We start from the raw sequence: 5,665 nt of genomic DNA, 5'->3' as shown, positions 1-5,665 counted from the left end.
TGGATCCAAACAGAGAGGATAGGTGAGCACGTGGCAACTTCCAAATATCAAAGATCTACTTATAAGTGACTTAGAAGTCAATACCCACCCATATTTCATGAAATACAAATATCATATATATTGCAAGTTAAGACACTGAGACACAATCCACTGGGAAATTCTCTGGCACAATCCCCTTCAAAAGTAACTCTATTTTTCTCTGCCATAAACCTTTCCACCCGGAGACAACTGCTTGTGTATGTCCCATAGTAAAGGATACCCTCCTACACTGGGGAAGAAAATAACATTGATATTACTTACCATGAAGGTTCTTTCTCCACAGTGTATGGATGGTATCCTTTACTATGGGTTGTGTCACACCCACTTGTTCCCAATAGACAGGATTCTCTATGCAGATTAGAACCCATCCCAAGATGCCCTGGTCAAGCTCCTCCCAGTTCTGGGACTGTCTTGTGAAGCTGCCATTGTGGGAGGCTCCAGATGAAGAAATGCAGGAATATAAGGGAAAGGACACACAAGAAAACTTACAGAAACATAAGGACATACAAAAAACACAGATTCAAGGTCAGCCAGAAAGGCAAATGTGAGGACAACTGCCAGAGGCAACAACAGCAGACAAATAGGAGACATTTCCCAAAAAGAAAAAATAAGGTACGATCCAAAATAGACCAAATCATACCTAGGTGTATGAGTATACACCTAGGGTGGGTTGGATACCCTCCATAAACTGTGGAGAAAAAACCTTCATGGTAAGTAATATCAATGTTATTTTCTTCCCCAGTGTAGGAGGGTATCCTTTACTATGGGACATACACAAGCAGTTGTCTCCGGGTGGAAAGGTTTATGGCAGAGAAAAATAGAGTTAAACAGAGACCACATGTTGCAATGAGCCCAAAGCTGGCTTGAGCTGATTGGTGAATGTCTAGCTTATAATGCCGACAAAGGGTGATACTGGTGACCAGGTAGCGGCCCTGCATATTATGGAGATAGGTGTAATCACCGAAAAGGCAGCCAATCTAGCCACACTCTGTGTGGAATGTGCTGTGATTGTGGATGGAAGATGCAGACAAGGACTCATAGGTAAGAGAAACGCAAGCCTAAATTCAAAATACTAGGGTAGTTTTAGATGGCTACATTCCCATAGATACAGGATGAAAGGAGATGAATAAGGTGTCAGTCTTACGCAAGTCTTTAGTGCGCCTGAGGTAAGTCGTGAGTGCTCACTTCACATCAGCATATGCCAGACCTTCTCCTTTGGATGATGAGGAGAAGGACAAAAGGTAGGCAGGATGATGACCTGGTTCCTATGGAATGGAGTGGACCTTCAGGCAGAAGGTAGGGTCTGTTTTAAGGACTACTGAGACCAGCTAAAAAAGGCAGAGATGTTTGCCAATGGAGAGCGCCCTCAGTTCCAACACCCTATGTGCCGATGTTATGGCTACAAGGAATAAGACCTTATTAGTCAAGAGCTTGAGTGGAGCCGTCTTAAAGGGTTCAAACGAGGGCATCATCAGAGTGTTAAGTACTTTATTTAAATTCCATAAGGGGAAGCTATGCACTGAGGTAGGTGTAACGTTAGATGCCCTCTTTAGGACCCTCTGGGCATCAGGATGGGAAGCCATAGAGGTCTTGGATGATGGATGAAGAACAGATGAGAGCCGACAACTGTCAGCAGAGTGTACTAGGCCATAACCTCTTGCCTAGGCTTGTTTGGAGAAAAGAAAGGTCCTGAGATCTTGATGCTTTCAGAGGTGGAATCTTTTTGTACTTGGCCCACTTGAGGAAAACCACCCATTTAGTCTGATATATTCTGACCATGGACTGGCACCTGGAAGCCAGGATAGTATCTTGGATATTCTTTGAGTAGCCCTTGGCAGCTAGTAGGATATGCTCAGTGAGAGCTGGTCATGTGGCAGCAAGCATGATTTATCCTCTTAGCTAAGCAGGGTCCACCCTGGTTGCATATGAATGGGAGACTTGATGTGCGAGCACTGCAAGATATTCCCCTCAGGGGATGGAGCCACTCTGGGAAGAGCAGAAGGTTTCAAGTTCCCTCCCTGGCTTCTCCAAGATAGGGCTGAGAGAGATTCCTGCCTGCAACCTTGGAGAGGCCATTGCCAGTCTGTGAGGACAATACTGAGCTAGATGGACCAATGGTCTGACTCAGTATATAGTAGCTTCCTATGTTCCTGTATTCCATGTGTGAAGCTGAAGCCACGAGGGTCCTGGGTGGAATAGAGGACCCTGTTTGAGCAGGTCTGGATGGTCTGAACAGGGTCATGGGGGTACTACAGCCAGGGCCATGAGATCTGAGAACTACAAGCGTAGCCACTGAAGGTGTTTGGAATGCCATTAGACCCATGGGAACATGTCTATGTGCGAGACCATGGTGCCAAGCAGCCTGGCCAAGGTCATTAGGTCTGCTGAGGGCTGGGCTAGGATCTGTTGTGTCTGATCTTGGAGTTTGTCTCTGCTTTCCTGAGAAAGTGTTATCCTGGATTGTTTTGTGTCTATGGTCACCCCCAGATGGTCTGTATTGAAAACATTTCAATATGTTGACTAAGAAGCCATGCTGGGCTAGGATGGTGGTGAAGTGGCTGATATCTGATTCTGCCGACTGGAAGGACTTCAATCTGATCAAAAAATTATCCAGGAAAGGATAAATGTGCAGCCCCTGCATCCACATATGAGCTGCAAGGGCCACCAGGACTTTAGTAAACGCCCTGGATGCCGATGAAAGGCCGAAGGGAAGGGCCCTGGACTGGAAGTGTGTGTATGAAAATATGTGGAAGCACCTGTGTGCTGGAAGAATTAGGAAGTGGAGGTAGGGCTCCATCAGATCCACAGGAAGTCATTTGGTTGTATGGCCAAGAGTATGATGTGTAGTTTTTCCATTCAGAACACATGCTTCATGATGAGCTTGTTTAGGTGCTCCAGGTCAAGGGCCACTCTCCAGGATCCGTCTCTTTTGGGGGCCAAGAATAAAATGGAGTAGATGCCTCGACATGCATCTGTCGATGGTACTGCCTCTATCACGTGGATTTGAAGAAGTTGGTGAATCGCCCACGTCATGAGGAGGTGTTTCTTGGGATTCCTGGAGAGGCGTGGATAGTCTGGAAGTCCAGTGAGTAGCCATCTTTGATAGTGGAGAGGACCCCAAGGTCCTGAGTTGATTTTTGCCAGGTTGCAATGAAATCTACGAGCCTTCCTCCCATGGGAGGAGCGGGATAGTCATTGTTGTTGCTGCTGCTTGTTGATGTTTCTGGAGAAGGCAGCACTGATCAAGTTGCAATTAGCTGTCTGCTGTCTGAAGGGCTGCCGGGGCTGGAGTTCCATGCTGGACGCCAAGGTGCTCATGTGCTTCTGTTGTCCCTGGATTGGGGGGTGGGGGGGAGCCTCTGTTATTGCAAAAATTAGACTGCATACATCTGAAGGACTGTCTGGTGAATGGCATGGCCTTTTTCTTATCTCTAGTCTCTACAACCAGGGACCAGAGATTCCACAAATAGTTTGGCTCCCTTAAAAGCTGAGGGGCCTAAGCTGAATTTTGACTTTAAATCCACATTCCAAGATTTTAACCAAAGGGACCTCCTAACAGCTACATTGGAGGCCAGGGCATCTGGGGCATCTACAAGAGGCACAGAAAGCACGGCTGAAACATCAACAGGTATGTTGTAAAATTGCTTGAGTTTAGGAGGGGAAAACCTCTGAAGCTACAGATTCCGTGGTAGCCGTGGTGACAGAGTCAGTATTGGTTTGCAGGGTCTGACAGGCCTTGGAAAGGAGGATTTCAAAATCTTCATGTTTGAAGAGCTTGGGTATAAAAGCAGCTGGTGAGTGCCTTCACCAATGAGGTAACCCCTCCTTAGTAGGTGGTAGTCTGGCTGAGTAAGCCCATTCATTAGCACTGGCGATGGGGTGTGAGCCAAGTCTGCTCTGGACTGAGTAGTCTGAAAAGATATTGTACAGAAATAGGCCTAGCTGGCAAAGGCAGGTCTGTGGGTGGAAAAGGGTGGGTGGTAGCTCTAAGCTGCCTGGCCACAGTGGTAGGAGAAGGCCTGGCCAGTCTAAGGATATCAGGAGACCTGTCCCTGCTACACCGCTTCCTGGAGACCTACACCTGTTGTGAGATTTGGAATCTCTGGTGGGATCTGGAGACTGCTGGTCCTCAGAATCAGATTATCCATTTCTAGTTCTGTGCTGCCTTGGAGATCTTGGGCGGAATCTACCTCTTTCACATTCTGGTATAGGTCTAGACAAAGCTTTCCCACCTAAAACTGGATTGCCCCCTACTGGTAACTGGAATAACCCAGTACTGGGTAACTGGTGCTGGAGGGAGTGTTGGCTCTGCTGGCAAGATTGGCACTGGAGGAAGTTAAAGGGGAGGGGGGTTCTCTCCTTCCTGGTTCTTGGGCTATCAGGTCCTTGATCCACTGAGAGCATCTGGAGGTAGCCTTTCCCCATGCGAGGAGGAGGGAGCAGGCTATAAGTCTACAGAAGCCACAGGCACCAAGCCTTGTGGAGGAGGCAACTAAGGTGGGAGGGGGGCTGAGGGGATTTCATGATTATCTCCTGAGGAACAGGAGTAATAAGAGCTATGGTCACTATAATAGGCTGCAGCAGAGGAACATCCATTTCAGAAGAGTGGGGTGACTCCATCTGGTCATCCGACTGCCCCACATTATCATCATGCCCTGAAGAGAACTGGTCAAAAGGCTGCAAAGGGGCCTTGGGTTCCTCCAAGCACGGCGGTTGGAGGGGCGTGCCTGGGATGGTGGATTCTCCCCTTGCAGCTGTATCAGGGAAGGCCTCAGGGACACTGGAGGTCGGGGCTATGTCCACCGCAGTGGAGGCTGTTTTGGACGGGGAAGCAGGCGCCCGCTCTACAGAAGCCCCAGCCCCGGTCTGGGAAGGGTGTGCTAGTTGGGCCTGATGGCACTTGTTGTGGCCTGCTTTGTCTGTTGAGTGGGCCATTTGAGTGCAGCCCCTTCATTTGGTTTGGTCTCTGCCGCTTTCAGCCCAAACAGCTGTCCAATCCTACTCTTTGTCCTCCGATAGGGAGGCTGTTAAATTTTGCATGTTGCATGGCATTTGAGAAGGAAGAGATAGTGCAGAAAGAAAAGTGAAGGTGTTTGGGGTTTTGTTTGTTTGTTTAAGGAAAACAGAGAAGGAAAGTACAAGAGCAGGCGAGGACTAAAGAAAACGGGAGAGAAAGCAACACGGAAGCAAAAGAGAGAGAGAGATGCTGGCAAAACGCTGAGAAAAGCTGGAGCTCTTTCAAGGTCCTGTGCAAGGGAGCAAGGCAGGACAGGAACTGGGAGGAGCTTGACTGGGGCATCTTGGGATGGCTTCTAATCTGCACAAAGAGTCCTGTCTATTGGGAGCAAATGGATGTGACAACCCATAGTAAAGGATACCTTCCTACACTGGGGAAGAATGAATAGACGTTGTATGGCTCCCTTTCATTTTCAGTTAGGCTTGTGCTGGATATTTTTGCAGTCGATTGTTCTTTTGGCCTTCAGTCAATCAATCAATATCTTTATTACGGTACTTGACCAGATTTCAGCATTATATACAGAGATGACATTCAATGCAGTTGGTCCAGTTTGTCAGATATTGCAGTTGCATTTAGGTAGAGGGAGTTTACCCATCAGGGACATCCTTA

At 47.8% G+C, this 5,665-nt stretch overlaps 1 long non-coding RNA gene across 1 annotated transcript; it reads left to right on the top strand.

Annotated features, from left to right (window-relative positions):
• Window positions 1–3,744: 3,744 nt before the first annotated feature.
• Window positions 3,745–5,441, top strand: LOC128348896 (uncharacterized). Its single transcript, XR_008318410.1, has 2 exons — window positions 3,745–3,833; window positions 5,158–5,441. It is a non-coding gene; the product is annotated as an uncharacterized LOC128348896 (long non-coding RNA).
• Window positions 5,442–5,665: the final 224 nt, after the last annotated feature.

Source organism: Hemicordylus capensis, chromosome 3 (assembly GCF_027244095.1).
Source record: "Hemicordylus capensis ecotype Gifberg chromosome 3, rHemCap1.1.pri, whole genome shotgun sequence".
Classification (NCBI taxonomy): Eukaryota; Metazoa; Chordata; class Lepidosauria; order Squamata; family Cordylidae; genus Hemicordylus; species Hemicordylus capensis.
The sequence above is the reverse complement of the archived record's forward strand: the minus strand, read 5'-3'. Positions and strand labels throughout refer to the sequence as shown.